Source organism: Convolutriloba macropyga, unplaced genomic scaffold, assembly GCF_964194025.1.
Source record: "Convolutriloba macropyga unplaced genomic scaffold, txConMacr16.3 SCAFFOLD_2734, whole genome shotgun sequence".
Taxonomy (NCBI): Eukaryota; Metazoa; Xenacoelomorpha; order Acoela; family Convolutidae; genus Convolutriloba; species Convolutriloba macropyga.
Window position 1 is genome coordinate 5,095 of NW_027451683.1, and position 17,406 is coordinate 22,500.

Consider the following 17,406-nt stretch of genomic DNA (forward strand, 5'->3'; position numbering starts at 1 on the left):
CTTGAGCTAGCTAGCTTGAGCTTGAGCTTGAGCTAGCTAGCTAGCTTGAGCTTGAGCTAGCTAGCTTGAGCTTGAGCTAGATAGCTTGAGCTTGAGCTAGCTAGCTAGCTTGAGCTTGAGCTAGCTAGCTAGCTTGAACTTGAGCTAGCTAGCTAGCTTGAGCTTGAGCTAGCTAGCTAGCTTGAGCTAGCTAGCTAGCTTGAGCTTGAGCTTGAGCTAGCTAGCTTGAGCTTGAGCTAGCTAGCTAGCTTGAGCTTGAGCTAGCTAGCTAGCTTGAGCTTGAGCTAGCTAGCTAGCTTGAGCTTGAGCTTGAGCTAGCTAGCTTGAGCTTGAGCTTGAGCTAGCTAGCTAGCTTGAGCTTGAGCTAGCTAGCTTGAGCTTGAGCTAGCTAGCTTGAGCTTGAGCTAGCTAGCAAGCTTGTGCTTGAGCTAGCTAGCTAGCTTGAGCTTGAGCTTGAGCTAGCTAGCTTGAGCTTGAGCTAGCTAGCTTGAGCTTGAGCTAGCTAGCTTGAGCTTGAGCTAGCTAGCAAGCTTGTGCTTGAGCTAGCTAGCTAGCTTGAGCTTGAGCTTGAGCTAGCTGGCTTGAGCTTGAGCTAGCTAGCTTGAGCTTGAGCTAGCTAGCTTGAGCTTGAGCTAGCTAGCTAGCTTGAACTTGAGCTAGCTAGCTAGCTTGAGCTTGAGCTAGCTAGCTAGCTTGAGCTTGAGCTAGCTAGCTAGCTTGAGCTTGAGCTTGAGCTAGCTAGCTTGAGCTTGAGCTTGAGCTAGCTAGCTAGCTTGAGCTTGAGCTAGCTAGCTTGAGCTTGAGCTAGCTAGCTTGAGCTTGAGCTAGCTAGCTAGCTTGAGCTTGAGCTAGCTAGCTAGCTTGAACTTGAGCTAGCTAGCTAGCTTGAGTTTGAGCTAGCTAGCTTGAGCTTGAGCTAGCTAGCTTGAGCTTGAGCTAGCTAGCTAGCTTGAACTTGAGCTAGCTAGCTAGCTTGAGCTTGAGCTAGCTAGCTAGCTTGAGCTTGAGCTAGCTAGCTAGCTTGAGCTTGAGCTTGAGCTAGCTAGCTTGAGCTTGAGCTTGAGCTAGCTAGCTAGCTTGAGCTTGAGCTAGCTAGCTTGAGCTTGAGCTAGCTAGCTTGAGCTTGAGCTAGCTAGCTAGCTTGAGCTTGAGCTAGCTAGCTAGCTTGAACTTGAGCTAGCTAGCTAGCTTGAGCTTGAGCTAGCTAGCTAGCTTGAGCTAGCTAGCTAGCTTGAGCTTGAGCTTGAGCTTGAGCTAGCTAGCTTGAGCTTGAGCTAGCTAGCTAGCTTGAGCTTGAGCTAGCTAGCTAGCTTGAGCTTGAGCTAGCTAGCTAGCTTGAGCTTGAGCTTGAGCTAGCTAGCTTGAGCTTGAGCTAGCTAGCTAGCTTGAGCTTGAGCTAGCTAGCTAGCTTGAGCTTGAGCTTGAGCTAGCTAGCTTGAGCTTGAGCTTGAGCTAGCTAGCTAGCTTGAGCTTGAGCTAGCTAGCTTGAGCTTGAGCTAGCTAGCTTGAGCTTGAGCTAGCTAGCTAGCTTGTGCTTGAGCTAGCTAGCTAGCTTGAGCTTGAGCTTGAGCTAGCTGGCTTGAGCTTGAGCTAGCTAGCTTGAGCTTGAGCTAGCTAGCTTGAGCTTGAGCTAGCTAGCTAGCTTGAACTTGAGCTAGCTAGCTAGCTTGAGCTTGAGCTAGCTAGCTAGCTTGAGCTTGAGCTAGCTAGCTAGCTTGAGCTTGAGCTTGAGCTAGCTAGCTTGAGCTTGAGCTTGAGCTAGCTAGCTAGCTTGAGCTTGAGCTAGCTAGCTTGAGCTTGAGCTAGCTAGCTTGAGCTTGAGCTAGCTAGCTAGCTTGAGCTTGAGCTAGCTAGCTAGCTTGAACTTGAGCTAGCTAGCTAGCTTGAGCTTGAGCTAGCTAGCTAGCTTGAGCTAGCTAGCTAGCTTGAGCTTGAGCTTGAGCTAGCTAGCTTGAGCTTGAGCTAGCTAGCTAGCTTGAGCTTGAGCTAGCTAGCTAGCTTGAGCTTGAGCCAGCTAGCTAGCTTGAGCTTGAGCTTGAGCTAGCTAGCTTGAGCTTGAGCTTGAGCTAGCTAGCTAGCTTGAGCTTGAGCTAGCTAGCTTGAGCTTGAGCTAGCTAGCTTGAGCTTGAGCTAGCTAGCAAGCTTGTGCTTGAGCTAGCTAGCTAGCTTGAGCTTGAGCTTGAGCTAGCTAGCTTGAGCTTGAGCTAGCTAGCTTGAGCTTGAGCTAGCTAGCTTGAGCTTGAGCTAGCTAGCAAGCTTGTGCTTGAGCTAGCTAGCTAGCTTGAGCTTGAGCTTGAGCTAGCTGGCTTGAGCTTGAGCTAGCTAGCTTGAGCTTGAGCTAGCTAGCTTGAGCTTGAGCTAGCTAGCTAGCTTGAACTTGAGCTAGCTAGCTAGCTTGAGCTTGAGCTAGCTAGCTAGCTTGAGCTTGAGCTAGCTAGCTAGCTTGAGCTTGAGCTTGAGCTAGCTAGCTTGAGCTTGAGCTTGAGCTAGCTAGCTAGCTGGAGCTTGAGCTAGCTAGCTTGAGCTTGAGCTAGCTAGCTTGAGCTTGAGCTAGCTAGCTAGCTTGAGCTTGAGCTAGCTAGCTAGCTTGAACTTGAGCTAGCTAGCTAGCTTGAGTTTGAGCTAGCTAGCTTGAGCTTGAGCTAGCTAGCTTGAGCTTGAGCTAGCTAGCTAGCTTGAACTTGAGCTAGCTAGCTAGCTTGAGCTTGAGCTAGCTAGCTAGCTTGAGCTTGAGCTAGCTAGCTAGCTTGAGCTTGAGCTTGAGCTAGCTAGCTTGAGCTTGAGCTTGAGCTAGCTAGCTAGCTTGAGCTTGAGCTAGCTAGCTTGAGCTTGAGCTAGCTAGCTTGAGCTTGAGCTAGCTAGCTAGCTTGAGCTTGAGCTAGCTAGCTAGCTTGAACTTGAGCTAGCTAGCTAGCTTGAGCTTGAGCTAGCTAGCTAGCTTGAGCTAGCTAGCTAGCTTGAGCTTGAGCTTGAGCTTGAGCTAGCTAGCTTGAGCTTGAGCTAGCTAGCTAGCTTGAGCTTGAGCTAGCTAGCCAGCTTGAGCTTGAGCTAGCTAGCTAGCTTGAGCTTGAGCTTGAGCTAGCTAGCTTGAGCTTGAGCTTGAGCTAGCTAGCTAGCTTGAGCTTGAGCTAGCTAGCTAGCTTGAGCTTGAGCTTGAGCTAGCTAGCTTGAGCTTGAGCTTGAGCTAGCTAGCTAGCTTGAGCTTGAGCTAGCTAGCTTGAGCTTGAGCTAGCTAGCTTGAGATTGAGCTAGCTAGCTAGCTTGTGCTTGAGCTAGCTAGCTAGCTTGAGCTTGAGCTTGAGCTAGCTGGCTTGAGCTTGAGCTAGCTAGCTTGAGCTTGAGCTAGCTAGCTTGAGCTTGAGCTAGCTAGCTAGCTTGAACTTGAGCTAGCTAGCTAGCTTGAGCTTGAGCTTGAGCTAGCTAGCTAGCTTGAGCTTGAGCTAGCTAGCTAGCTTGAGCTTGAGCTTGAGCTAGCTAGCTTGAGCTTGAGCTTGAGCTAGCTAGCTAGCTTGAGCTTGAGCTAGCTAGCTTGAGCTTGAGCTAGCTAGCTTGAGCTTGAGCTAGCTAGCTAGCTTGAGCTTGAGCTAGCTAGCTAGCTTGAACTTGAGCTAGCTAGCTAGCTTGAGCTTGAGCTAGCTAGCTAGCTTGAGCTAGCTAGCTAGCTTGAGCTTGAGCTTGAGCTTGAGCTAGCTAGCTTGAGCTTGAGCTAGCTAGCTAGCTTGAGCTTGAGCTAGCTAGCTAGCTTGAGCTTGAGCTAGCTAGCTAGCTTGAGCTTGAGCTTGAGCTAGCTAGCTTGAGCTTGAGCTTGAGCTAGCTAGCTAGCTTGAGCTTGAGCTAGCTAGCTTGAGCTTGAGCTAGCTAGCTTGAGCTTGAGCTAGCTAGCTAGCTTGAGCTTGAGCTAGCTAGCTAGCTTGAGCTTGAGCTAGCTGGCTTGAGCTTGAGCTAGATAGCTTGAGCTTGAGCTAGCTAGCTAGCTAGCTTGAGCTAGCTAGCTAGAGCTCGACCTATGAAAAGCTGCGCAAACACTTATTCTATAATAATTGCGAAAATTAAAAATTTCACAAGTGAAAAGCTGCATAAACAGTAATTCTATGTGTGGGGCATTATTAGGGGGAGGTGTCTTGTCAAAATATGGCTGGACTAAAGACCTCAACCCAGATAGGGTGGAAGGCCCTATGATCGGTCTGTTACTAATCGGTGACCGATAAAGACCTGACCAAGGCCTGTAGTAAGCTTGGTTAGGCATTACAGGAGATAACACTAAGACCGAGGGGTCTTAGAGAGCCCTCTAGCGGGGCGAATAGAGCTAGATCGAGCCTTGGGAAAGCTAGATCGAGCAGGACTGAAGCTAAAGGATAGACCGAGAGGTCTGTCTGGTCCTCCTAGAGAGGCCAAGAGAAAGTACGAGAAGCCAACTAAAGCTTGATCGGGCCTTCAGCAAGCACGACCGAGCTGTACCGGAGCTAACACTAAGACCGAGGGGTCTTAGAGAGCCCTCTAGCGGGGCGAATAGAGCTAGATCGAGCCTTGGGAAAGCTAGATCGAGCAGGACTGAAGCTAAACGATAGACCGAGAGGTCTGTCTGGTCCTCCTAGAGAGGCCAAGAGAAAAAACGAGAAGCTAACTAAAGCTTGATCGGGCCTTCAGCAAGCACGACCGAGCTGTACCGGAGCTAACACTAAGACCGAGGGGTCTTAGAGAGCCCTCTAGCGGGGCGAATAGAGCTTGATCAAGCCTTGGGCAAGCTAGATCGAGCAGGACTGAAGCTAAGCAAGAGACCGAGAGGTCTGTCTGGTCCTCCTAGAGAGGCCAAGAGAAAGTACGAGAAGCCAACTAAAGCTTGATCGGGCCTTCAGCAAGCACGACCGAGCTGTACCGGAGCTAACACTAAGACCGAGGGGTCTTAGAGAGCCCTCTAGCGGGGCGAATAGAGCTAGATCGAGCCTTGGGAAAGCTAGATCGAGCAGGACTGAAGCTAAACGATAGACCGAGAGGTCTGTCTGGTCCTCCTAGAGAGGCCAAGAGAAAGTACGAGAAGCTAACTAAAGCTTGATCGCGCCTTCAGCAAGCACGATTGAGCAAGACCGGAGCTAACACTAAGACCGAAGTGTCTTAGAGAGCCCTCTGGTGGGGCGAATAGAGCTAGATCGAGCCTTGGGAAAGCTAGATCGAGTAAGATTGAAGCTGAAAGAGTGTCAGAGGAGCAAATGAACCTCCAAAAAGTGAAAATCAAATTTTAGAAAAAACACAAGTTAAATACTGCATGGACAGTATTTCTATGTGTGGGGCATTATTAGGGGGAGGTGTCTTGTCAAAATATGGCTGGACTAAAGACCTCAACCCGGATAGGGTGGAAGGCCCCATGATCGGTCTGTTACTAATCGGTGACCGATAAAGACCTGACCAAGGCCTGTAGTAAGCTTGGTTAGGCATTACAGGAGTTAACACTAAGACCGAGGGGTCTTAGAGAGCCCTCTAGCGGGGCGAATAGAGCTAGATCGAGCCTTGGGAAAGCTAGATCGAGCAGGACTGAAGCTAAGCAAGAGACCGAAAGGTCTGTCTGGTCCTCCTAGAGAGGCCAAGAGAAAGTACGAGAAGCTAACTAAAGCTTGATCAGGCCTTCAGCAAGCACGACCGAGCTGTACCGGAGCTAACACTAAGACCGAGGGGTCTTAGAGAGCCCTCTAGCAGGGCGAATAGATCTAGATCGAGCCTTGGGAAAGCTAGATCGAGCAGGACTGAAGCTAAACGATAGACCGAGAGGTCTGTCTGGTCCTCCTAGAGAGGCCAAGAGAAAGTACGAGAAGCTAACTAAAGCTTGATCGGGCCTTCAGCAAGCACGACCGAGCTGTACCGGAGCTAACACTAAGACCGAGGGGTCTTAGAGAGCCCTCTAGCAGGGCGAATAGAGCTAGATCGAGCCTTGGGAAAGCTAGATCAAGCAGGACTGAAGCTAAACGATAGACCGAGAGGTCTGTCTGGTCCTCCTATAGAGGCCAAGAGAAAGTACGAGAATCTAACTAAAGCTTGATCGGGCCTTCAGCAAGCACGACCGAGCTGTACCGGAGCTAACACTAAGACCGAGGGGTCTTAGAGAGCCCTCTAGCAGGGCGAATAGAGCTAGATCGAGCCTTGGGAAAGCTAGATCGAGCAGGACTGAAGCTAAACGATAGACCGAGAGGTCTGTCTGGTCCTCCTAGAGAGGCCAAGAGGAAGTACGAGAAGCTAACTAAAGCTTGATCGCGCCTTCAGCAAGCACGATTGAGCAAGACCGGAGCTAACACTAAGACCGAAGTGTCTTAGAGAGCCCTCTAGTGGGGCGAATAGAGCTAGATCGAGCCTTGGGAAAGCTAGATCGAGTAAGATTGAAGCTGAAAGAGTGTCAGAGGAGCAAATGAACCTCCAAAAAGTGAAAATCAAATTTTAGAAAAAAACACAAGTTAAATACTGCATGGACAGTAATTCTATGTGTGGGGCATTATTAGGGAGAGGTGTCTTGTCAAAATATGGCTGGACTAAAGACCTCAACCCGGATAGGGTGGAAGGCCCTATGATTGGTCTGTTACTAATCGGTGACCGATAAAGACCTGACCAAGGCCTGTAGTAAGCTTGGTTAGGCATTACAGAAGATAACACTAAGACCGAGGGGTCTTAGAGAGCCCTCTAGCGGGGCGAATAGAGCTTGATCAAGCCTTGGGCAAGCTAGATCGAGCAGGACTGAAGCTAAACGATAGACCGAGAGGTCTGTCTGGTCCTCCTAGAGAGGCCAAGAGAAAGTACGAGAATCTAACTAAAGCTGGGTCGGGCCTTCAGCAAGCACGACCGAGCAGTACCGGAGCTAACACTAAGACCGAGGGGTCTTAGAGAGCCCTCTAGTGGGGCGAATAGAGCTAGATCGAGCCTTGGGAAAGCTAGATCGAGCAGGACTGAAGCTAAACGATAAACCGAAAGGTCTGACGGGTCCTCATAAGAGGCATGGAGAAAGATCTGATACTAAAGTACCTCTCGGAAGTAATAAAATATGCCTGATGAAGCCGGGTATGATGTTTGTTGTTTGATGGCATTCATCGATTAGGTCTGGTGGATTCCCCATTACTCCGAGTGGTACTAGTAGAGGCTCCTACAGGGGTGAGCAAAGCGAGATCAAGCCTTAGGCAAGCTAGATCGAGCAGAACTGAAGCTGAAAAGCAAAATAAATGACAGGTCTGTCCAAATCAATAAACTTGAAATCCAGTGTGGTCACCACGGGTCACGAGGTGAATTCCTAGCGATTGTCTGCTGAACGTATAGGAAGGCCCGAAACGAACGATAATTTCATTGCACAGTGGAGATACTATACGTTCAGGAGTAGCATACATCGGGTTTGATCTATGATCATGTCTGGTCTCCGAGGATCCACCGGGTTACCAACTGGCACCGCTGTACTGGGTGTAAAACTGGGCCACCTGAAGTCCCGGGTGTAAAACTAGGTGCCTCTGTGCCAAAGTAGCGGCTTGCGTAGTGCATTATGCCTCCGGCTTGCGAAATGGTTATAAGCAATAACAACAGGACGCCGCGGGGTGTTCACTTAAAGGAGTAACGTTCTCTCAAGGGAGGGGATCTAAAAATCTTGATAAAACATTTATTCTATGCAAAATTTGTGCGCAAATTTTGCAAAGTAAAAAGCTGCACTGTAGCAAATTCTATGTGTGTAGCATTATTAGGGAAGTGTTGTTTGATGGCACCTCTCTACTTGATGCACCAAAGAACTACCTTGATGGCTCATGACCGCTGGTAATCTGTCGTCGCTAGTAGTTCGGAACTGAGAACAAATATGTTCGCAAATTACAACAATTATACAGCATATTGCTGAATAAAGCAGAACCGAATAATACTCAGTGACTTTACACCAAGACTGACTAATGTCTGGATTGTATCGTCCTACTCGAGTAAGGCGAAGAAAAGCTAGAAAGATACGCTTTTCACAAAGCAGGCTTAATGCATGCAAACCAAGGAGGAAGGAGTGATGCCCCTCCTTATAATAAGCAGAACCAAATAAAGAACAGACAGCATCATCTGTACAGTGACCAAGAAGAGGTGAAACTTCTGTATGTGAAAAGGCAATTTGAGCGAGATTTATTAGCAGACTAGTATTATGTTGTTTCTAGTAGGCGAAAGCCGAAACATCAACATGTGAAAATCTGATATTAAATCCTCAATCATTTTCCCTAGTATTATACAGCTATGAGTAACCTTAATTGGACACGGCAATTATTGCTGACCGGTGAAACTTTCGCATGGGAAAGACACACACACTTCTTGACAAAGCAATAAGTATTATGCTGTTTCTAGTACGCGAAAGCAGAAACATCAGCATGTGAAAGTTGTGAAGTTGAAGAATTTTTGTGTTGAGTATGATGTTGTTACTAGTAACCATGTCGACAGCTGAGAACTGTTCTCTAACCAATAGAAGGTGAAACTTCTGTATGTGAAAAGGCAATTTGAGCGAGATTTCTTAGCAGACTAGTATTATGTTGTTTCTAGTAGGCGAAAGCCGAAACATCAACATGTGAAAATCTGATATTAAATCCTCAATCATTTTCCCTAGTATTATACAGCTACTAGTAGCCGTAATTGGTCAGGGAAACATTGTTGACCGGTGAAACTTCACATGGGAAAGACACACAAATTACTTGACAAAACAATAAGTATTATGCTGTTTCTAGTATGCGAAAGCAGAAACATCAGCATGTGAAAGTTGTGAAGTTGAAAAGTTTTTGTGTTGAGTACGGTGTTGTTACTAGTAACCATGTCGACAGCTGGAAAGCTGTTCTCTAACCAATAAAAGGTAAAACTTCTGTATCTGAAGAGGCGGCGTGATTGAGATTTTTAACAGACTAGTATTATGTTGTTTCTAGTAGGCGAGAGCCGAAACATCGACATGTGAACATCTGGTTTTTAAATCATGAGTCAATTCTCCCTAGTATGATACAGTTGTTAGCCGGTATTGGTAACAGTAGAACAGAGATTTGGAGGGCAAAACCTGCTCATGGGAAATGCTCACAGAGCGCTATCTACCAGTACACATAGTATTATGCTGTTTCTAGTACGCGCGAGCCGAAACATCAGCATGTGAAATGTGTAATCGTGGGTAACTCTAAGTGTGTAGAGTACTGTGTAGTAACTAGTAGCCATGCCAAAGCATGCATTGAAACTCTTCGTGATTTAAAAAGCTCAAAGCAAGATTGACGAGGCCGCAAGGCTATGTCTTTCTAAATTCGAACAAATCGAAAGATTGTTCAAAGTACAATTAAACTGATTGATCCTGTCAGTTGCCATATGCTTGTCTGAAAGACTAAGCCATGCATGTGCAAGCGAAGCTTGAAAAAGTGGAACCGCGAATGGCTCATTAAATCAGTTACTATCTATTAGTTGATTTGCAAGCTAAATGAATAACTGCGGTAACCCTGCAGCTAATGCATGCTGATTGTCCGACACTGTCGGAGACTTTTACAAGACTACCCGGGTGATTTGCTAAGTACAGACACATCCCGTGATGAGTCCTAGTAACTGAAAGATCCCAGATAGCTTCGGCTTGGGGACGGAACTTCCGAATTTCTGACCTATCAACCTATGATGGTAGTGTAACGGACTACCATGGTTGTGACGGGTAACGGGGAATCAGGGTTCGATTCCGGAGAGGGAGCCTTAGAAACGGCTACCACATCCAAGGAAGGCAGCAGGCACGCAAATTACCCACTCTCCGCACGAGGAGGTAGTGACTAGAAATAATGATATGAACCTTTATGGTTTGTAATCAGAATGGAATGGACTTAAAAGCTCCATTGATGAACGAGTAGAGGGCAAGTCTGGTGCCAGCAGCCGCGGTAATACCAGCCTCTACAAGCGTATGCAATAGTTGCTGCGTTTTAAAAAGCTCATAGTTGGATCTGTTTGAGTAGAACGGCAACATGGTCTTCAGTTAAATCTGTTGACTCGTTCCGCTCATCCTTCGCATCGAAGAAATAGTTTGCACTTAAATGTGACGAACTGTGGAAACGGTGTTTTCACCCTGAGAAAATTAGAGTGTTCAAAGCATCCTTTGGGATCGAATAATAAAGCATGGAATAATGGAGAATGACCCGCTACTCGATTGATGCCGGTTGGCTGAGTGCGGTAATGATTGAAAGGAACAGACGGGGGCATTTGTATTGCTACGTTAGAGGTGAAATTCTTGGATCGTGGCAAGACAAACTACTGCGAAAGCATTTGCCAAGAATGTTTTCATTAATCAAGAACGAAAGTCAGAGTATTGAAGAGGATTAGATACCCTCGTAATTCTGACCATAAACTATACCAACCTACAATTTGTCAAAGTCGATCTTGACTTGGCAAGAGATTAACCGGGAAACCAAAGTTTATTGGTTCCGGGGGAAGTATGGTTGCAAAATCGAAACTTAAAGGAATTGACGGAAGGGCACCACCAGGAGTGGAGCCTGCGGCTTAATTTGACTCAACACGGGAAAACTCACCCGGTCCAGACATCTTAAGGATTGACAGATTGAATATCTTTCATGATTATATGGGCGGTGGTGCATGGCCGTTCTTAGTTAGTGGAGTGATCTGTCTGGTTAATTCCGATAACGAACGAGATCTTCTCCATCTAAATAATGAAATTCACTATATGTGAATTCAAACACTTCTTAGAGGAACTATGCGGAATTAAATACCGCAGATGAAGTGAGGCTATAACAGGTCTGTGATGCCCTTAGATGTTCTGGACTGCACGCGCGCTACACTGTGTACTTTTAGATTGAGTACTCAGCCCTTGGTCCGAAATGGACTGGGCAATCAGAGAAAAGTACAGCGCTTCAAGGGGATCGTCTGTTGTAACTTGCAGACGTGAACCAGGAATTCCTGGTACTTATGAGTCAACAACTCATAGGGATTACGTCCCTGCCCTTTGTACACACCGCCCGTCGCTACTACTGATTGGATAGTTAAGCAAGAATTGCAAATTCCTACTGTTGGGACTTCGGTCTCCGGCAACGGGATGAAGCGGATCGAGCTTAATTGTCTAGAGGAAGTAAAAGTCGTAACAAGGTTTCCGTAGGGGAACCTGCGGAAGGATCAGTGATTGATTCCTTCGGGCATGGCTGCTGGTAGAGGCCATGTCTGTAGTGCGCATGACGCTCTGTCGCTAGAGATTGCTTGGCAACCAATCTCGAATTATGTATCGAGCTCAAAAACTACTTGTGTGGATACATAGTTCAGCAGTCATGGCAAGGGACTGCTTAAAGGGAGACTAGTTAGCAAAAGCAGCCTAGCAGAACTGCAGCTATCTAGATCTCAGAAGCTGGGTTATAGAAGCCCAGCTATAGACTTGTGAATGAGAAAGGCCTAAAAAGGTCCACAAGTCGCGTGGTTAGAACCGACACGCAAAAATCCCAGCGAGTGACAGAGCGTTGCGCTGTTCAGTGGGAAAGAGTTGAGCTACTCGGGGCGCCCACTGAACTTGCTCCGAGCCAAAGGCTCGAAAAAACACAGCTTAGCCTCAGATCCTTTACATAGAAGGCTAGCTAAAATAAACTTACCTTGGACGAGGGTAAAGTTTAGTCAGTTCTTAGGGGAGAGTAATCCACAGCTTCTCGCCCTCTGAACATTCTCCCAGATATGTAGGTCTGGGAGAGTCTCCTCCTGTTCTTCGGAATCTGGAGGTAGACAAAGACAGTACGATACGATCTTGCATCGGGATGACTAACCGATAATGATCATAATCTGACAATTTTTCCGGCTTGAGGCACCGGAGTCAGATTAAAGACACATACTGAACTAAAGGCGTATGTGCAAAGCTTGTCGGAGTGTAGAGAGTCAAGCTGAGTTGACTCGTCACGTGGTGATGACAACAGCCATGTGCAAAACACTCACAACTTTATCGTCTATGTGGAAAAGGTTGCTAACAGCGCTCTCTATGAGAGGCCCTCGCATATAACTATACGAGGAAAAGGCGATAGAGTTGTTTGAATGTGGGGCAGGTTCATCGACAAGCTAAGTTGATCACATTCTTGTTGTGGCATCCTACTAGAATTGGTCACGGTCTGCACCAACTCTCCCCAAGTTGGCCAGACTTAAAACTAGAAATAAGGTTTGCAGCTATGTGAACCTAGAAACTGTAAAGGAGTTGAAAGAACTTAAAGGAATTGAAAGAGGCCTTGAGGTATATCCTCTTGGTAAAGACCCACAAAAGCTCACAAAAGTGGCTTCGAAGGGCAAAACTGGTTCATCCAAAACAATTGGAGAGCTTAAAGCAGAACCAATTCGAATGAAACACTATTGGTGAAACTTCATCATGAGAACGTCACAAGCTGATCACGCTCTATGATATGACTAGTATTATGTTGCTTCTAGTAGGCTAAGCGCAAGCCGAAACATCAACATGTGAAAGTCGTAGAATTTTGCAATCAAACTGTGGCTAGTACTGTGATGTTACTAGTAACCTGGTGTTCCGTCATATGGCCAAGAGAGCATTTGAAGGCGAAACTTCTGCATGGGAAAGCTGCATCATGATCAAAATTTTATATCGAGTATTATGTTGACGTTAGTAGGCCTTGGCCGAAAACGCAGCATGTGAAAGGTATAGATAAAAGTTATTGTTGCAGTCAGTACTGTGTAGTTACTAGTAGCTGGATTTAAGCTCAAAATGAGACACTGTTGGTGAAACTTCATCATGAGAATGTCACAAGCTGATCAAGCTCTATGATATGACTAGTATTATGTTGCTTCTAGTAGGCTAAGCGCAAGCCGAAACATCAACATGTGAAAGTCGTAGAATTTTGCGATCAAATTGTGGCTAGTACTGTGATGTTACTAGTAACCTTGTGTTACGTCATATGGCCAAGAGAGCATTTGAAGGCGAAACTTCTGCATGGGGAAGCTGCATCATGAACAAAAGTTTATATCGAGTATTATGTTGACATTAGTAGGCCCTGGCCGAAAGCGCAGCATGTGAAAGGTATAGATAAAAGTTATCGTTGCAGTCAGTACTGTGTAGTTACTAGTAGCTGGATTTAAGCTCGAAATGAGACACTGTTGGTGAAACTTCATCATGAGAACGTCACAAGCTGATCACGCTCCATGATATGACTAGTATTATGTTGCTTCTAGTAGGCTAAGCGCAAGCCGAAACATCAACATGTGAAAGTCGTAGAATTTTGCGATCAAATTGTGGCTAGTACTGTGATGTTACTAGTAACCTTGTGTTACGTCATATGGCCAAGAGAGCATTTGAAGGCGAAACTTCTGCATGGGGAAGCTGCATCATGAACAAAAGTTTATATCGAGTATTATGTTGACGTTAGTAGGCCCTGGCCGAAAGCGCAGCATGTGAAAGGTATAGATAAAAGTTAGCGTTGCAGTCAGTACTGTGTAGTTACTAGTAGCTGGATTTAAGCTCGAAATGAGACACTGTTGGTGAAACTTCATCATGAGAACGTCACAAGCTGATCACGCTCTATGATATGACTAGTATTATGTTGCTTCTAGTAGGCTAAGCGCAAGCCGAAACATCAACATGTGAAAGTCGTAGAATTTTGCAATCAAACTGTGGCTAGTACTGTGATGTTACTAGTAACCTTTTCTTACGTCATATGGCCAAGAGAGCATTTGAAGGCGAAACTTCTGCATGGGGAAGCTGCATCATGAACAAAAGTTTATATCGAGTATTATGTTGACGTTAGTAGGCCCTGGCCGAAAGCGCAGCATGTGAAAGGTATAGATAAAAGTTATCGTTGCAGTCAGTACTGTGTAGTTACTAGTAGCTGGATTTAAGCTCGAAGTGAGACACTGTTGGTGAAACTTCATCATGAGAACGTCACAAGCTGATCACGCTCTATGATATGACTAGTATTATGTTGCTTATAGTAGGCTAAGCGCAAGCCGAAACATCAACATGTGAAAGTCGTAGAATTTTGCGATCAAATTGTGGCTAGTACTGTGATGTTACTAGTAACCTTGTGTTACGTCATATGGCCAAGAGAGCATTTGAAGGCGAAACTTCTGCATGGGGAAGCTGCATCATGAACAAAAGTTTATATCGAGTATTATGTTGACGTTAGTAGGCCCTGGCCGAAAGCGCAGCATGTGAAAGGTATAGATAAAAGTTAGCGTTGCAGTCAGTACTGTGTAGTTACTAGTAGCTGGATTTAAGCTCGAAATGAGACACTGTTGGTGAAACTTCATCATGAGAACGTCACAAGCTGATCACGCTCTATGATATGACTAGTATTATGTTGCTTCTAGTAGGCTAAGCGCAAGCCGAAACATCAACATGTGAAAGTCGTAGAATTTTGCAATCAAACTGTGGCTAGTACTGTGATGTTACTAGTAACCTTTTCTTACGTCATATGGCCAAGAGAGCATTTGAAGGCGAAACTTCTGCATGGGGAAGCTGCATCATGAACAAAAGTTTTATCGAGTATTATGTTGACGTTAGTAGGCCCTGGCCGAAAGCGCAGCATGTGAAAGGTATAGATAAAAGTTATCGTTGCAGTCAGTACTGTGTAGTTACTAGTAGCTGGATTTAAGCTCGAAGTGAGACACTGTTGGTGAAACTTCATCATGAGAACGTCACAAGCTGATCACGCTCTATGATATGACTAGTATTATGTTGCTTATAGTAGGCTAAGCGCAAGCCGAAACATCAACATGTGAAAGTCGTAGAATTTTGCGATCAAACTGTGGCTAGTACTTTGATGATGCTTGTAGCCAACCGAATTGGTTGAAAAGCCCAATAAGTAAGCTAACTTGGGAGAGCTTGTTGGAAACCAAATGCTACTAGATTGGTCCAAATACATCCTTCAACAGGGGATCACTTGGCTCGCTTTACGAAGAGGAGCACAGCTATATGTGTTAATTCGGTATGAATCGCAAGATTTGTTTACCGACCTCTCTAACGCAAAAGGCGGTCTCGGCTTCGGCTGTTGACTGCGTCCGATTCAGGGTTATATAACTCTCGATTGAACACATTGATGTTCTATTGTTGGTGCTTCCAATAAAATTGGAACACTTAAAGCAGAACCGATTCAAATAATAGCATTCTGATCAATGATTGCATTCCTTGATCAAGAACTGCTGGAGTCATTGTGATGGCGAATTTTCTTCATAAGAAAATTGCAAAGAGACGGAACTTAATGAGACTAGTATTATGTTGTTTCTAGTAAGCGGAAGCTGAAACAGCAACATGTGAAAATCAAGTTTTGTTCAATGATCTCGAGGCGATAAGTACTATGAAGCAACTAGTAGCCTAAGCATGACTCAGATTTGAGACAGTCAAAAAGACTGGCGAAACTTCTTCACATGAAAGTTACATAGAGAACTACAAATGTATACAGCGAGTATTATGTTGTTTCTAGTAGGCGAAAGCTGAAACATCAACATGTGAAAGTTGTCTGCAAACTGTAGAACGATATGTGATTAGTACTGTGCTGTTACTAGTAGCCAGTCTGACTGTAGAAGCCAAGACAAAGGGAAACTAATGCATCTGAAAAGGACAAGTTATGGAAAGGTATGCACGATAAGTATTATGTTGTTTCTAGTAAGCGGCAGCTGAAACATCAACATGTGAACGTCGTTGTGTACAGTAACCTAGAACTATATAGTCCTTAGTAACGTGCATTTACTAGTACCTGTAATTGGTATTCAGACTCAGGCAGTTTGGAATAGTTTGGCAAAGATGCACCAGAGAAAACTGGGATTTGATACAGAAATTGTTGAATACAAGTATTATGCTGCTTCTAGTAGGTTGAATCCGAAACATCAGCATGTGAAAATTGAAAACATTTCTGGTTCGAATTGTCACAAGTATTTGGTGATCTGAGTAGCCAAACTCACTACAACGCCAATTGAAGGCAAAAATTCTCAACGGGAAAAGCTATTCTCATTGAATGAGCTAACAAGACGAGTATTATGTTGCTTCTAGTAGGCGAAAGCCAAAACATCAACATGTGAAAGTCTTGCTGAACAAATTTAATGTTGTTGAGCTCAGTACCGTGTGAATTAGTAGCCATAATTGGCGAGCGAAAATTGAACTGGCGAAACTTCGTCTTTGGAAAATTGCAGATGCCGAGCACTTATTTTGCAACGAGTATTATGTTGACTGTAGTAAGCGAAAGCCGAAACAGCAACATGTGAAAGCTGTTGAAATTTGTGGTCATTTTGCAATAAGTACAAGGAGTGTAACTAGTAGCCAGGTCAAAATTTGGGATAAGAATGAGCAAAAATTCTGCATGAGAACAGTTGAAATTATGAAACTAAATTACAAAGACTAGTATTATGTTGTTTCGAGTACGCGAAAGCGGAAACATCAACATGTGAACGTTTGTAACGAAGTTTCGTTAATTTTCAGCCTAGTACTGAGCAAGAACGAGTAGCCTCATCTCCAATCCCACGCAAAATGTAGTGAAATATGTGAGTGAACCTTATTCACGGTGAGGGTTTCCCGAGGTCTGTATTGCAGCGAGTATTATGTTGCTTCTAGTAAGCGAAAGCTGAAACAACAACATTTGAAAGTTGGAATTAATGACTGAATGGAAACTTCGACCTGTGTTTGATAGTAGTAGCGAACAAAACTGCTGAATCGGTTTCTGTCTCATATTGGTCAGTGAACCAATTAAGAGACAATCAACTACATAACCTGAATTGGGCGAGAGAACCCCCTTAACTTAAGCATATCAGTAAGGGGAGGAAAAGAAATCAACTGAGAATCCCTTAGTAATGGCGAATGAACAGGGAAAAGCTCATCGGGAAGAGAAATGGCAACATTTCTCGGTGTCCGGTATGGTTTGATGCTAGACTGGTGAATTTGTCCTGATGTCTACTGGAAAGTAGCATCAAAGAAGGTGAAAATCCTGTAAAGGTCATTTTCGATACCAGTCATAATGGCTCATTCCTATGAGTAGAGTTGTTTGAAAGTGCAACTCGAAGCTGGAGATATGTCTCTCCAAAAGCTAATTATAAAGCGAGACCGATAGTAAACAAGTACCGTGAGGGAAAGTTGAAAAGCACTCTGAAGAGAGAGTGAAAAGTACGTGAAACTGTTGAAGGGGAACTGGAGTGAGCGTTACCATACTCAATGCCTTGATATTATATTCTCGGCTACCGAGTAGTGTAGTTGTCGTCTTTTGGCAAATCTTGTTAATGAATCGAGCAGAAGTTTTCCTCGGAATTCTTCTTGTTGATTCTAAACAAAATGAGATAAATTGATCTTGATTGCCTGTCTGACCTCAACTTCCTATTCAATGCTCTCTACAGCCCGTCTTGAAACACGGACCAAGGAGTGTGAGTTGCTTGCAAGTGTTGTCGCTCATTGAAAGCGCACACGCGAAATGAAAGTGAACAGTGTAATTTTTATGAATTGCACTACTTTGTGTG

At 45.0% G+C, this 17,406-nt stretch overlaps 1 non-coding gene and 1 pseudogene across 1 annotated transcript in view; both read left to right on the forward strand.

Annotated features, from left to right (window-relative positions):
* The first annotated feature begins 14,829 nt into the window (after positions 1-14,829).
* On the forward strand, positions 14,830-14,981 carry LOC142356891 (5.8S ribosomal RNA; annotated as a pseudogene).
* Positions 14,982-16,664: 1,683 nt separating this feature from the next.
* Positions 16,665-17,406, forward strand: part of LOC142356892 (large subunit ribosomal RNA) — a 3,524-nt gene continuing 2,782 nt past the window's right edge. The window contains exon 1 of the ribosomal RNA XR_012761509.1: positions 16,665-17,406. This exon is cut by the window's right edge and continues 2,782 nt beyond it. This is a non-coding gene — a ribosomal RNA (large subunit ribosomal RNA).